The 15927-nt window shown below is 50.7% G+C and overlaps 1 protein-coding gene and 1 long non-coding RNA gene across 2 annotated transcripts in view; one reads left to right on the top strand and one right to left on the bottom strand.

The window, feature by feature from the left end:
- FAM222A (family with sequence similarity 222 member A) overlaps positions 1-15927 on the top strand; it is a 68371-nt gene that overhangs the window by 42555 nt on the left and 9889 nt on the right. The gene's annotated exons all lie outside the window — the stretch shown is intronic.
- The window catches only part of LOC139176759 (uncharacterized), a 34730-nt gene continuing 20743 nt past the window's right edge, over positions 1941-15927 (bottom strand). Inside the window, exons 2-3 of the long non-coding RNA XR_011561203.1 lie at positions 5996-6156; positions 1941-3188 (exon numbers count right to left, since the gene is read on the bottom strand). This is a non-coding gene — a long non-coding RNA (uncharacterized lncRNA). The remainder of the gene's footprint in view (positions 3189-5995; positions 6157-15927) is intronic.

The following is a 15927-nucleotide window of genomic DNA, read 5'->3' as shown; positions in this document are numbered from 1 at the left end:
GGAGGCTCGGAGGTGACAGCCGGGACAGGCTGGGCGGAGGCAGCCCCCTTTTACAACTGAACGAATAAAAATAAGGTCTCAGCAAACTAAGACGACAGGCGACTGCTTCTATTACAGAGGTTTCAACCGCAACCCACCACAAACCAACCCGAGGGCCGATAAAGTCAGAGGAGGACGAAGACCCAGGTCACTGCCTTCCCACACTGTGCGGAGGTGCTGGCCACCTCAGCAAGACAGAGAAAATAAGTTTTAAGGATTAGAGAATCTGCCTGTGGTGTGGGAGACCCAGGTTCAATCGCTGGGTTGGGAAGATCCCCTGGAGAAGGGAATGGCAACCCATTCCAGTATTCTTGCCTATGAAATCCCATGGACAGAGCAGCCTGGTGGGCTACAGTCCAAGGGGTGGCAGAGTGGACACAACTGAGCGACTAAGGGTTAGAAGTTAAACTGCACAGAAGTTCCAAGAGAAGAATTCAGCAAGATTCTCAGAACATCAGCCCATAATAAAGAACGTACTGCATAGCACAGGGAACTCTACTCAGCATCTTATAATAACCTATAACAGAAAAGAACCTAAAAACATATATATAATGCACATCCTTGTGTATACTTTCTTTGGCTGCACCACATGGCTTGTTCCCCAACCAGGGACTGAACCCAGCCTTTGGCAGTGAAAGTATAGAGTCCTAACCACTGGACCACCAGGGAAGTCCCTTGCTTATCTTTTAAATCATCTCTAGATTACTTGTACCTACTCCAATGTAAATACTAGGTTCATTGAGTTCAGTCGCTCAGTCGTGTCCGACTCTTTGCGACCCCACGGACTGCAGCACGCCAGGCCTCCCTGTCCATCACCAACTCCCCGCGTTTACTCAAATTCATGTCCACTGAGTCGATGATGCCATCCAACCATCTCATCCTCTGTCGTCCCCTTCTCCTCCTGCCTTCAATCTTTCCCAGCATTAGGGTCTTTTCCAATGAGTTGATTCTTCGCATCAGGTGGCCAAAATACTGGAGTTTCAGCTTCAGCATCAATCCTTCCAGTGAACACCCAGGACTGATCTCCTTTAGGATGGACTGGTTGGATCTCCTTGCAGTCCAAGGGGCTCTCAAGAGTCTTCTCCAACACCACAGTTCAAAAGCATCAATTCTTCGGCACTCAGCTTTCTTTATAGTCCAACTCTCACATCCATACATGACTACTGGAAAAACCATAGCCTTGACTAGACGGACCTTAGTTAGTCTGCCACTGTTTCCCCATCTATTTGCCATGAAGTGATGGGACCGAATGCCATGATCTCATTTTCTGAATGTTGAGCTTTAAGCCAACTTTTTCACTCTCCTCTTTAACTTTCACCAAGAGGCTCTTTAGTTCTTCGCTTTCTGCCATAAGTGTGGTGTCATCTGCATATCTGAGGTTATTGATATTTCTCCCAGCAATCTTGATTCCAGCTTGTGCTTCATCCAGCCCAGTGTTTCTCATGATGTACTCTGCATATAAGTTAAATAAGCAGGGTGACAATATACAGCCTTGACGTACTCCTTTTCCTATTTGGAACCAATCTGTTGTTCCATGTCCAGTTCTAACTGTTGCTTCCTGACCTGCATACAGATTTCTCAAGAGGCAGGCCAGGTGGTCTGGTATTCCCATCTCTTTCAGAATTTTCCAGTTTGTTGTGATCCACACAGTCAAAACCTTTGGCATAGTCAATAAAGCAGAAGTAGATGTTTTTCTGGAACTCTCTTGCTTTTTCGATGATCCAGGGGATGTTAGCAATTTGATCTCTGGTTCCTTTGCCTTTTCTAAAACCAGCTTGAACATCTGGAAGTTCATGGTTCACATATTGCTGAAGCCTGGCTTGGAGAATTTTGAGCATTACTTTGCTAGCATATGAGATGAGTGCAATTGTGCAGTAGTTTGAACATTCTTTGGCATTGTCTTTCTTTGGGATTAGAATGAAAACTGACTTTTTCCAGTCCTGTGGCCACTGCTGAGTCTTCCAAATTTGCTGGCATATTGAGTGCAGCACTTTTCCAGCATCATCTTTTAGGATTTGAAATAGCTCAGCTGGAATTCCATCACCTCCAATAGCTTTGTTCATACAGATTGTTCCTAAGGCCCACTTGACTTCTCATTCCATGATGTCTGGCTCTAGGTGAGTGATCACACCATCATGGCTATCTGGGTCATGGAGATCTTTTATGTAGAGTTCTTCTGTGTATTCTTGCCACCTCTTCTTAGTATCTTCTGCTAGGTCCATACATTTCTGTCCTTTAGTATACCTATCTTTGGATGAAATGTTCCCTTGGTATCTCTAGTTTTCTTGAAGAGATCTCGAGTCTTTCCCATTCTATTGATTTCCTCTATTTCTTTACACTGATCACTGAGGAAGGCTTTCTTATCTCTCCTTGCTATTCTTTGGAACTCTGCATTCAAATGGGTGTATCTTTCCTTTTCTCCTTTGCCTTTTGCTTCTCTTCTTTTCTCAGCTATTTGTAAGGCCTCCTCAGACAGCCATTTTGCCTTTTTTGCATTTCTTTTTCTTGGGGATGGCCCCATTAATTAGGTCTTGTGTATTGTACTTACCTGTCATGATAGAGAAATGGAGTAGATGCCTACTGGTAATGTGTGCCAGTCTGCTGCTGCTTGTAGCTCCTAAAGCTTTGGCCTTATAAATGGTGATGCAATGCTATTTAATGCACAGATATTAGTACCTTAAATCTTCATAGTGAATTGCATCCTTCTTGGCTGTATTTAATACTTTTTGGCTTGGATTCAACTTTATCTATTAAGATGGTAACCTCATATTAAGATGCTTTTTTAATTCACAGTTTTTCTTGAACCTTTGCCAGTCCTTTTATTTCAACCTTTCTGAATTACTTTGTTTAGCTGTGACTCATATAATATAGAGTTGAATTAAGCTTTGTGATCCAATCTGAATGCCTTTTAAAAAATGTTTAATAGGAGAGTTTAGCCCATTTACATTTATTGATGCAACAGATGTCTGGTATTAGTTCAGTCATGCAGTGCTTTGTTTCAATGGCTTTGAAAAGTCTTTCCCCGTGTGATCTAAGTTCTCTGTGTACCTACTAATCATAGGAAAGGCTGGGATCCTTTTTCCAGTGCTGCAGTGTTCAACAGTTCCCTAATTTTCTATTTCTTTGACACGGCGTCTATTCCATCTACCCTAAAATGAACAAAATGATGAAATTAGTGTATATCCTTCTCTCTATAGCATTTTCTCGGTGTTCACGTCATCCTTTTAAACCTCTATTAACTGACTTCAGCTTTAAATATCTTTTGATCCCAGCTATTAAAAATGAGGACACCTGTGTATTTATTATTATTATGTATAAATAAATACATACTTCTGATCCCCTCTCTCCCTTCTTATTGATACCATTACCTTCCTCCCAAGGGCTTGTGCTGTTAGCGTCTGGTTGCATCACCACAGGCCGTTCCGTCGCAGGGTCCTAGATGACTAGGGGCCGTGCTCGCCACCAGCTCTCTTGCCTTGTTGCCCATCATCTGAAGTTGCCCTCTAGTCCACAGCTTAAGGCCTCCTGTGAACCACACTCCTGGAATCCCCACAAGTTCAGCACAGTCTGGAACTTTCTACTTGAATGAGCAAAGAAATCATTCCTGGGTCACTCTGTTTCCTTGAGGATTTTTTGCAGACCTTGTTCTGTTCTTTTCGAGTGTTGCATGTTACCATGGAGAAGCTGAAGCCTGCTCCTTCCTCCTCTAGGTTTCATTTTGATCTTTCCACATCTTTCATGCCATGACTCTCCGAGCCTGAGTCTTGGGGTTGACCCTTCCAAGTCTGTCTTTTCCTGGAGTCCGTGCCCTTCGACAGGCAGCTCCCAGGCGTGTGCTCTGTTACTCCAGTTTCCTTTTGTGTGTCTTCCCCATGCGCCCTCTTCTAATGAATGCCTTCCCAACTGTCTCCCTTGCCTTTTGCTCACTCTTCATCCTGTTTTCTGTGCCGCCTTTTTTCTCCCTGTGCTCATTCCATTTCTCCTTTCATAAGTTTCTTTTTATCCTACTCTTTGCATTTTTGCCTTAGAGAAACACTTGCTTACTACATTATTGGCTTCACAATGAAATATTTAGCCAAAACCTTCCTCTCTTCTGTGGCCACATTTTTTTCTGATGCAGAGTGGTTTGTTTTTTTCCCCAACCATTATGGCCTTTTCCTTCCCTTTTCTTATATATTTTGATTAGGTCCTAGGCTGGTTCAGTTTTGATTACTTGCCTCCAGGGGGTATTTCCAGGAAGACAAGGTTGGGGGGGGGGAGGGGGTGGACCTAAGATGTTATATCAACATCCTCAGAACTGAAGGTCCTCGGATGGTGTTCTTTCGGAGATAGGGGTTTAGAGAAATATTTGTCTGCCTCATCAAAAACAGAACAATGACAGATAAGCTGGAAGGGCTTTCCGTTTCAAGGAAAAGTGTTTTTCATGCACAGCCCCTCTTCCCTCCTTTACACAGCCTCCAGGGAGAACACATTTTCTTTTATAAAATTAGATACTTCACTGAATAGATTGTCCGTGGCACATAATTCAGAAAGCATAAGAATTTACAGTGAAAAATAACTCCCCTTCCCAGAGGAAACCAGCATTAGCAGTTTTTTAAATACCCTCCTGAAAAATGCATGCCTGTGGGAGGGACAGCAAATACCTTTTATGTCAACATGCACAGCCCGATGCTTCTCGGCACCTCGCCTTTTTCTCCTTCCTGATATAGCTGGGAGATCACTCCCCACCTGACAGGAAGCGTGCCCTCGCCCCAGGTTAACGTAGCATCTTGACCCGTCTCTCCATGGACGGACATTTAGGCTGTTTCTAGTCTCTTGCTCTTCCAAACAGGGCTGCAGTGAACACCACCTTCGGCCATGTATGTATATCTGTGCAAAAATAATATTCCAGGATGGGCTTGCTGGCTCAGACGGTCTGTGCATTTTAACCACTGTCCAGGTGCCAGGGTTTCCTGCTTGCCCTCTGCTGCCAGCAGGCTGGAGGCAAGTGCTGGGCATGATGACCCGGCTGGTCCTCCCCGCTCTGAGGCCGGAACCAGAGAATGTGGTGCGCATGTGTGCTCAGTCTCTTCAGTCCTGTCCGACTCTTTGTGACCCTATAGACCATAACCTGCCAGGCTCCTCTGTCCGTGGGATTCTGCAGGCAAGAATACTGGAGGGGGTTGCCATGCCCTCTTCCAGGGGATCCTCCCAACCCAGGGATGGAACCCAGGTCTCCAGCATTGCAGGCGGATTCCTTTACCATCTGAGCCACCAGGGAAGCCCCAGAATACTGGAGTGGGTAGCCCATCCGTCCCTCCAGGGGCTCTTCCCAACCCAGGGATCAAACCCACATCTCTTGTCTCCTGCATTGGCAAGCGGGTTCTTTACCACTAGCACCACCCGGGAAGCCCCACGAGAATGTGGAGGGCACCAAAGATGTCCCACTTGCCCTGCCCGCTCAGACCCTCTGACATCTTTGTACTTCCTGCAAGAGTCGCTGACTCTGCCTGTAATTGAAGAGCATGGGAAAGAGGGCAGCCAGGATGGGAGATAAGCAAATTGAATTGGTGCCCTGCTGCCCGGTCAAGGCCTGGACAAGACTCCCGAGCACCCAGGCCGACCCACTTGTCCCCGTGGCGCTCCCCCCCACTTCCCCCAGGCAGAACCCAGACGGGAAGTGCTGGCCCTGAGCCTCATGGCCAGACCTCAGGCTGTGCTGTTTGTCACTAAGGGACAGAGGTCTTGACTGGGCCACATGCAGCCTGACCCTGGGTGAGCCCGTTGGGTCTCAGGGCTGGAACGCTCCCTTCTGTGAAGCGAGGGGCCAGAGCACCTAAGAAGCCATCCCCTGTGATGACGATGATGTCAGAAACCCAGTGGGGAGAAGACGTGGCCAGGTCTGAGCCCCTCTCCCGCTTCTTCCTGGGTGATGGCATCAGAGCGGCCTATCTGCACAGGGCTGCCCAGCACTGACCTCCACGAGCTCCCCGAACGTGCCAGCGAACCAGAAACGGCTGCAGTTCACCCCTGGGACCTGAGATCCGGCAGGTGGAGGACCCGGGGGCCGCGGGCAGCCACGTGTCCAGGAGCCCAGGCGGCTGGCTGCTGTATCCTGATCCAGCTGACCAAAGTGACCTGGAGGAAAGAAAGGTTGGGGGAGCGGGGAGTGAGGCGGGGAGGGAAAGTCCATCCCCCTTTCCTGCCTCAGGCCTGAGACCCGGGGCTGCTCCCAGCTGGGCAGGGCCAGACAGGACCCGCCCACCTGGGGACCATCCCCTTAATGAATATTTGACTTTCTTATCACGGTTTTGATAACACACACTTTGAGTCATGCTCCCCTGAGAGCACGGGCCAGGCAGAGGGCCCCGGTGGCAGCACGGGGGCTTGGCTGGTGCAGGGGGTGGGGGTGGGAGCCTTACTCAGTCGTCCGAGGTGGAGGGGTCTACCCCCACCCCCACCGCCCCAGGTGGCTGCCCCGGGAGAGGGTGTGAGCTTCCGCCCTCACTCTGCAGGATCTTGGGGAGGGGTGCAGCCTTTCCTCTGTAGATGCGGGTACAGTGACCGCCCCGCCCTTGTCCCCCTGATCCCCCAGGGCACAGGCTCTGAGACCTGATGGTCTGGGAGTCAAATCCTGGCTGGCCCTGAAGGGGATGTGTGTGTGGTCTTGGGCGAGCGAGTGGCCCTCTCGGGTCGCAGTTTCCTCTGCTGTGATGTGGGAATGAGAAGAAAAGGCGAGAACCCCCAGAGCCTGGCAGCAAACTCAAACCCTCTACCTGCCCCATGTCCCCCAGAGGCTGGGAGCCCTTTCCCCACACCCAGCCCGCAGAGGGACCACAGGCTCCCCAGCCTGTCTCTCCCGTCTTAAAGGGGAAAGCATCCAAGGGGTGGTGAACCCAAGAAGGTCCTGGAGCAGCTCTTCTCCCCAGTGTCCACCCCTCCTCACCCGACTCCCACCCGTCACCCTGGACCCCAAAGGCAGGAGCCCCCAGCCCCATGAGTACTCCTGCAGGTACCACTGCTTCCACTAACACTAATAAAATAAGGAAGAAACAAAGCGATTTAAGATTCCAATAAAATGAAAAACCCACCGCTGGCCACACAGCAGATTCAATTAAGTAGCCGTTGCCAAGTGCAGCCAGGGAAATGGAGGGACAGGCCAGGGCTGCCCCCACCCAGAACGAAGCCAGGAGGGGATGGAGGCTCGGAGGTGACAGCCGGGACAGGCTGGGCGGAGGCAGCCCCCTTTTACAACTGAACGAATAAAAATAAGGTCTCAGCAAACTAAGACGACAGGCGACTGCTTCTATTACAGAGGTTTCAACCGCAACCCACCACAAACCAACCCGAGGGCCGATAAAGTCAGAGGAGGACGAAGACCCAGGTCACTGCCTTCCCACACTGTGCGGAGGTGCTGGCCACCTCAGCAAGACAGAGAAAATAAGTTTTAAGGATTAGAGAATCTGCCTGTGGTGTGGGAGACCCAGGTTCAATCGCTGGGTTGGGAAGATCCCCTGGAGAAGGGAATGGCAACCCATTCCAGTATTCTTGCCTATGAAATCCCATGGACAGAGCAGCCTGGTGGGCTACAGTCCAAGGGGTGGCAGAGTGGACACAACTGAGCGACTAAGGGTTAGAAGTTAAACTGCACAGAAGTTCCAAGAGAAGAATTCAGCAAGATTCTCAGAACATCAGCCCATAATAAAGAACGTACTGCATAGCACAGGGAACTCTACTCAGCATCTTATAATAACCTATAACAGAAAAGAACCTAAAAACATATATATAATGCACATCCTTGTGTATACTTTCTTTGGCTGCACCACATGGCTTGTTCCCCAACCAGGGACTGAACCCAGCCTTTGGCAGTGAAAGTATAGAGTCCTAACCACTGGACCACCAGGGAAGTCCCTTGCTTATCTTTTAAATCATCTCTAGATTACTTGTACCTACTCCAATGTAAATACTAGGTTCATTGAGTTCAGTCGCTCAGTCGTGTCCGACTCTTTGCGACCCCACGGACTGCAGCACGCCAGGCCTCCCTGTCCATCACCAACTCCCCGCGTTTACTCAAATTCATGTCCACTGAGTCGATGATGCCATCCAACCATCTCATCCTCTGTCGTCCCCTTCTCCTCCTGCCTTCAATCTTTCCCAGCATTAGGGTCTTTTCCAATGAGTTGATTCTTCGCATCAGGTGGCCAAAATACTGGAGTTTCAGCTTCAGCATCAATCCTTCCAGTGAACACCCAGGACTGATCTCCTTTAGGATGGACTGGTTGGATCTCCTTGCAGTCCAAGGGGCTCTCAAGAGTCTTCTCCAACACCACAGTTCAAAAGCATCAATTCTTCGGCACTCAGCTTTCTTTATAGTCCAACTCTCACATCCATACATGACTACTGGAAAAACCATAGCCTTGACTAGACGGACCTTAGTTAGTCTGCCACTGTTTCCCCATCTATTTGCCATGAAGTGATGGGACCGAATGCCATGATCTCATTTTCTGAATGTTGAGCTTTAAGCCAACTTTTTCACTCTCCTCTTTAACTTTCACCAAGAGGCTCTTTAGTTCTTCGCTTTCTGCCATAAGTGTGGTGTCATCTGCATATCTGAGGTTATTGATATTTCTCCCAGCAATCTTGATTCCAGCTTGTGCTTCATCCAGCCCAGTGTTTCTCATGATGTACTCTGCATATAAGTTAAATAAGCAGGGTGACAATATACAGCCTTGACGTACTCCTTTTCCTATTTGGAACCAATCTGTTGTTCCATGTCCAGTTCTAACTGTTGCTTCCTGACCTGCATACAGATTTCTCAAGAGGCAGGCCAGGTGGTCTGGTATTCCCATCTCTTTCAGAATTTTCCAGTTTGTTGTGATCCACACAGTCAAAACCTTTGGCATAGTCAATAAAGCAGAAGTAGATGTTTTTCTGGAACTCTCTTGCTTTTTCGATGATCCAGGGGATGTTGGCAATTTGATCTCTGGTTCCTTTGCCTTTTCTAAAACCAGCTTGAACATCTGGAAGTTCATGGTTCACATATTGCTGAAGCCTGGCTTGGAGAATTTTGAGCATTACTTTGCTAGCATATGAGATGAGTGCAATTGTGCAGTAGTTTGAACATTCTTTGGGATTGGAATGAAAACTGACCTTTTCCAGTCCTGTGGCCACTGCTGAGTTTTCCAAATTTGCTGGCATACTAAGTGCAGCACTTTCCAGCATCATCTTTTAGGATTTGAAATAGCTCAACTGGAATTCCATCACCTCCACTAGCTTTGTTCATAGTGATGCTTCCTAAGGCCCACTTGACTTCACATTCCACGATGTCTGGCTCTAGGTGAGTGATCACACCATCGTGATTATCTGGGTCGTGAAGATCTTTTTTGTACAGTTCTTCTGTGTATTCTTGCCACCTCTTCTTAATATCTTCTGCTTCTGTCAGGTCCATACCATTTCTGTCCTTTATTGAGCCCATCTTTGTGTGAAATGTTCCCTTGGTATCTCTAATTTTCTTGAAGAGATCTCTAGTCTTTCCCATTCTGTTGTTTTCCTCTATTTCTTTGCATTGATCGCTGAGGAAGGCTTTCTTATCTCTCCTTGCTATTCTTTGGAACTCTGCATTCAAATGGGTATATCTTTCCTTTTCTCCTTTGCTTTTCACTTTTCTTCTTTTCACAGTTATTTGTAGGGCCTCCTAAGACAGCCATTTTAATTTTTTGCATTTCTTTTTCTTGGGGATAGTCTTGATCCCTGTCTCCTGTACAGTGTCACCAACCTCCATCCATAGTTCATCAAGCACTCTATCAAATCTAGTCCCTTAAATCTATTTCTCACTTCCACTGTATAATCATAAGGGATTTGATTTAGGTCATACCTGCTGAATGCTCTAGTGGTTTTCCCTACTTTCTTCAATTTAAGTCTGAATTTGCCAATAAGGAGTTCAAGATCTGAGCCACAGTCAGCTCCCGGTCTTGTTTTTGCTGACTGTATAGAGCTTCTCCATCTTTGGCTGCAAAGAATATAATCAGTCTGATTTCGGTGTTGACCATCTGGTGATGTCCATGTGTAGTCTTCTTCTGTGCTGTTGGAAGAGGGTGTTTGTTATGACCAGTGCATTCTCTTGGCAAAACTATTTGCCTTTGCCCTGCTTCATTCAGTACTCCAAGGCCAAATTTGCCGGTTACTCCAGGTGCTTCTTGACTTCCTACTTTTGGATTCCAGTCCCCTATAATGAAAAGGACATCTTTTTTGGGTATTAGTTCTAGAAGTTCTTGTAGGTCTTCATAGAGCCATTAAACTTCACCTTCTTCAGCATTACTGGTTGGGGCATAGACTTGGATAACTGTGATACTGAATGGTTTGCCTTGGAAACGAAGAGATCGTTCTGTAGTTTTTGAGATTGCATCCAAGTACTGCATTTCGGTCTCTATTGTTGACTATGATGGCTACTCTCTTTCATCTAAGGGATTCCTGCCCACAGTAGTAGATATAATGGTCATCTGAGTTAAATTCACCCATTCCAGTCCATTTTAGTTCACTGATTCCTAGAATGTCGACGTTCACTCTTGCCATCTCCTGTTTGACCACTTCCAATTTGCCTTGATTCATGGACCTAACATTCCAGGTTCCTATGCAATATTGCTCTTTACAGCATCGAACTTTACTTCCATCACCAGTCACATCCACAACTGGGTGTTGTTTTTGCTTTGGCTCCGTCTCTTAATTCTTTCTGGAATTATTTCTCCACTGATCTCCAGTAGCATATTGGGCACCTCCCGACCTGGGGAGTAAAGAGTTGTAAATATGATGTAAATGATATGCAGATGGTTATAAATATGATGTAAATGCTATGAAAGTAGTTGCTAGTGCGCAGCAAATTCTCCTTTTGCTTTTTGGAATTTCCAGTCCTCTGCTGAATCCTTGGATACAAAACCTGCGGATACGGAGGGCTGAGTGCATATTTATAAAGGATATTAGTCTATAGTTATTTGGTCAGTAAGATCCCCTGAAGGAGGAAATGGCAACCCACTCCAGTGTTCTTGCCTGGGAAATCTCATGGACAGAGGAGCCTGGCGGGCTACAGTCCTTGGGGTCACAGAGTCAGACACGACTGAGCAACTAAACAGCAACAACAGATACTAGCCTCACAGAATTAGTTTACAAATGTTCCCTCTGAGTCTCTTTTTTAGAAGGTTTGTGGGAAAATTGATATTAATTCTTTAAACGTTCTGTAGAATACACCAGTGAAGCCTTATCTAGGCCTGGGCTTTTTTTGTGGGTGTTTTGGTTACTAGTTCAATCTCTCTCTTTATTCAGTTCAGTGGTTCAGTCGTGTCTGACTCTTGGCGACCCCATGAATCACAGCACGCCAGGCCTCCCTGTCCATCACCAACTCCTGGAGCTCACTCAGACTCACATCCATCGAGTCAGTGATGCCATCCAGCCATCTCATCCTCTGTCGTCCCCTTCTCCTCCTGCCCCCAGTCCCTCCCAGCATCAGAGTCTTTTCCAATGAGTCAACTCTTCGCATGAGGTGGCCAAAGTACTGGAGTTTCAGCTTTAGCATCATTCCTTCCAAAGAAATCCCAAGGCTGATCTCCTTCAGAATGGACTGGTTGGATCTCCTTGCAGTCCAAGGGACTCTCAAGAGTCCTCTCCAACACCACAGTTCAAAAGCATCAATTCTTGGGCGCTCAGCTTTCTTCACAGTCCAATTCTCACATCCATACATGACCACAGGAAAAACCATAGCCTTGACTAGACTGACCTTTGTTGGCAATGTCTCTGCTTTTGAATATGCTATCTAGGTTGGTCATAACTTTCCTTCCAAGGAGTAAGCGTCTTTTAATTTCATGGCTGCAGTCACCATCTGCAGTGATTTTGGAGCCCAGAAAAATAAAGTCTGACACTGTTTCCACTGTTTCCCCATCTATTTCCCATGAAGTGATGGGACCGGATGCCATGATCTTCGTTTTCTGAATGTTGAGCTTTAAGCCAACTTTTTCACCCTTCTCTTTCACCTCCTCTTTCCCTCTCTTTATTATGGGTCTATAGAGACTTTCTATTGTGTATTAAGTCAGTTTTGGTAGTCTGTGTGTATCTATAGGAATTGTTCATTTTATCTAAGTTATGATACTGTTACATTTACTAGGGAACCTAAATTTATTAAATATTAAGGAATATAAATATATTCACAAAAAGGTAAATAAATGACCTCTATGGAGAAAAAAATTGTTTATATAATGATAGTTTTTAAAGACCAAAACAGACTTATGTCCTGTGTGTGGACAGATATTCAATATGGAGAAGATCTGATCTAGTCCTCCATCCTAGCCGTCCTGTGCATAACCTGAAGACCTCACGTGGAAGTTGATAAAGAGCAGAGGGTCAAGAACAACCCAGGCGCTTCTGATGAAGAAGTGTAGGGGCCAGTTCTGCCATGGCTAGTCTGAAGCCATGTGACTAGCAAAGGGAAAGAGGGCACCAGGGAATGGGGCAGAGCGTCTAGAAATGGACAAGGCAGGCCTTGCGGATCACGGGGGTGGGTAGGCATTGCCAGGACCGCTGGTTATCCAAATGGAGTGAATGACACTGGAGCCTCACCCAGCACTACACCAACAGGAACTCTGGGCAGACCAAAAAACCCACACCGTGGGAAGCAGACAGCGGTAGCACCCAGGCCTGACCTCCAAGGCCCACCGGGGTGGTGGGCCGGGCTGGGGCAGGTCGGGGTGGCTGGCAACCACCCGGCATCTCCCCACCTCCTCCCAGCAGAGAGGCCGGAGAACAGCTGCTCCCCGCCCCCCTCCTGGGCGGCCTCATTAGGGATTCTGCCGGTGCCACCAGCTAATTAGTGTCGCGTTAATCGAGCATCAGAAGGCTGCCACCTCCAAGGGCACGAGTGTCGGCCGCAGAGGGGACGCAGGTGTGGGCCGCTCCTCCTGGTGGGCTGGGGCCAGGCCCTCTGCCCGGGGACCCCCCGACCGCTCCTCCTGGTGGGCTGGGGCCAGGCCCTCTGCCCGGGGACCCCCCGACCGCTGCTCCTGGTGGGCTGGGGCCAGGCCCTCTGCCCGGGGACCCCCCGACCGCTCCTCCTGGTGGGCTGGGGCCAGGCCCTCTGCCCGGGGACCCCCCGACCGCTGCTCCTGGTGGGCTGGGGCCAGGCCCTCTGCCCGGGGACCCCCCGACCGCTGCTCCTGGTGGGCTGGGGCCAGGCCCTCTGCCCGGGGACCCCCCGACCGCTGCTCCTGGTGGGCTGGGGCCAGGCCCTCTGCCCGGGGACCCCCACCTCAACACAGATAACAGCCGTCTACTTCCCGAGCTTTAGGGAAGAGGCAACAGGCGAAAACTGGGAGGGCATGAGAAAGAGACAGCATGCACTCGAGGCCCGCCCGTGCTCAGGCGCCCGGCACACCACCCCTCCGCCAGGAAAGCTGCAGTCAGCCCCCGTCACAGTCACCAAACGTGAGGTCCACCGAGGGGACAGGTTTGCCGGGGGAGGGCGGGGGGTGCCCAGTGGCTCACTGGAAGCCGCCCTCGACTGCCCAGGGACCAGCGTCTGTCCAGTAGGCGCCCGGGCTCCCACCGCAAAGCCTGGCACGTGGGAGCAGGAGTCCTGGGCTAGGGTCCTGGCCTGGCCACCCACCTCCCCCACCTTGATGGACAGGTACCGCATGCCTGCCAGGGCCAAGTACCCCGGATGCACCCGCCCCTTCGGCCCCAAAAAGATGAGAAACTGAGGCTCTCACACCCAGCCGCTGCCCAAGGTCACCCCCACGAGTGGCCGAGCGGGCATCAGACAGCCACGGGCCTGCCTCCAGCCGGGGTCCCACTGCCCACCTCTCCCCAGTCTCAGCAGCACAGCCCCCCACCTTCCACCCAGGCTCCCCCCACCTCCAACTTCTGGAAGGCAGGCTGCCGCTGAGGTCTCCCTGTAGCCACATTAAACCCCACTCAAAGGGCTGCTTTTAATTGGCTTAATATACTCGTTAATAACTGCGTCTATTTAACACACCTGTAAAAGGCCCATAACATTAACTTAATGGCAGCAATGGCCTGCCCGCACTGCCAGCCAGCCAGGCAGCCTTTCAAATTTGCTGACAAGGAGGGGCCACGGCGGGCAGGCAGTGCGGGGGCAGCGGCGGGAGCGGCCCAGGTCACAGAGGGGCCGCCTGTGTTTCTGTACACGGGACCCAGGCTCTGCCCCAACAGGCTCTCGGATATTCGCTGGAGCCCACACCATCATTCGTGCGATGGTCCCGGGGCACCTGCTGTGGTTCCAGGCATTCTTTCAGGCATGAGGGTCCTGAAAAAGAGCAGGGCCTGCCCTCAAAGGCCCCCAGATCCAGCCCAAGAGACAAGCCAACAGCTACAGCAGGCAGTGCAGGGGGCAGGCAGGGAAGGCTGCCTGGAAGAGGAGGCATCTCAGCTGAGACCAAGAGGGGCACAGTCAGCAGACCAGGGGGTAGGTGAAGACCAGACCTCCTTTTCCTCCTCCTAGTGCATAATTCAGGCCTTCCGTGAACTAGGCACCACATGGACCATTCCGCCCCACCCCAGATTCCCCTTCCAGATCAGACCTTGGGGAGACCTGGACATGGGGCACTTCTTCCCAGGGTGTGGGGCGGGGGAGACAGACGCAAGATGACCAAGGTGTCCGGGCTACCAGCATCAACCTGAGAGAACCCATCCAACCGTGGTGTCCACGGTGCCCAGTGATTGACAGCAGGGGTCTGGGACATGGATGCCCAGGGCATCCTGGTCCACCAGAAGCCTCAGACTGGCGGCGCCGCAAGCCACAACCCACCCACTGGTGTGTGGTGTGTCCTGCTGGTATCTGAACACTCTCAAAAGTGTTCCCCTCTGGGCATGCACGCCTCCCCCACCCCACCTCGGTCCCTGCCCCTCCGGGGCCTCCAGCTCATTTGCAGTCCATCTGTCCACCAGCGGTCAGCAGAAACGTGCAGAAATCTGTGTCTGCAACCCCCACCTGAAGCCCTGTTCCGTGAACATCCCACTCCTCTTCCGAAACGCAGGACCTTCCTCCCAGGGCCTCCACGGGGCTGGCAGAAGGGTGAAGCCGTGGGTGTTTGGGGCAATGCCTGGCCCAGAGGTGGCCCTCAACAGTGGAGGCGGGGGGTCAGCATGTAGAGGAGACCCAGGGACACTGCAGCGGACCAGGGGTGGCGGTCCTGCAGAGGGAGCGCAGGGCCGTGGCCTAAATGCCACCCTGAGCAGCTCAGGCTTCATGCCAACGGGGGCTCACGGGAGGGTCTGACAGGGAGAGGCATGTGGACTTTAGTGAACTGCTCCCCAACAACCCAGGCACCCCCCGAGGGCAGGCACCCTTGACAGTGCTGACCACAGCTCTCCAAGGTCAGCGACGTCAGTCTCATCCCCATTCTACACAAGAGCAAACCAAGGCTCAGAGAAGGGCAGCGGCCTGCCTAGGGTCACACAGCCAGGTGAGCGTGGCAGGCCCGGATCTGACCATGAGGCCTTCCCAAAAAGCGGCTGACCGCCCTCTGTGCTCCGCCCAGGAGCAGACGCCGGCCCCAACACGGGGCACCAGGGAGCCCTGGGCTGCTCAACCCCCGCCCCGCCCCACTCCACCCTGTGGCCGAGGCAATTACAGAAAAGCACAGACGAGAAGTAAAACGCCTCCTTCCCAGGCCAGGTGCTGCTGGCGTCCGGGGCTCTTTCCCTTGGTGTCTTGGTCCGACCCCCTTCGAGAGGGAAGGGGGGAGGCAGTCGGCCCCCTCTGTGGCCTCTTTCCATGTCCCCACTTCCCTGCCTCGTCAGAGCCCCCCCGACACCCGAGCTTGGCGCACAGTGGGGGTCTCCTGGGCGCTCTGTCTCCCAGGACGGTCGGGCTGCTCCCAGGGTAACCTCGTCTTGTTTCCCACCCAG

The sequence above is a fragment of the Bos indicus genome, chromosome 17 (genome assembly GCF_029378745.1).
Source record: "Bos indicus isolate NIAB-ARS_2022 breed Sahiwal x Tharparkar chromosome 17, NIAB-ARS_B.indTharparkar_mat_pri_1.0, whole genome shotgun sequence".
NCBI classification, from domain to species: Eukaryota; Metazoa; Chordata; class Mammalia; order Artiodactyla; family Bovidae; genus Bos; species Bos indicus.
The sequence above is the reverse complement of the archived record's forward strand: the minus strand, read 5'-3'. Positions and strand labels throughout refer to the sequence as shown.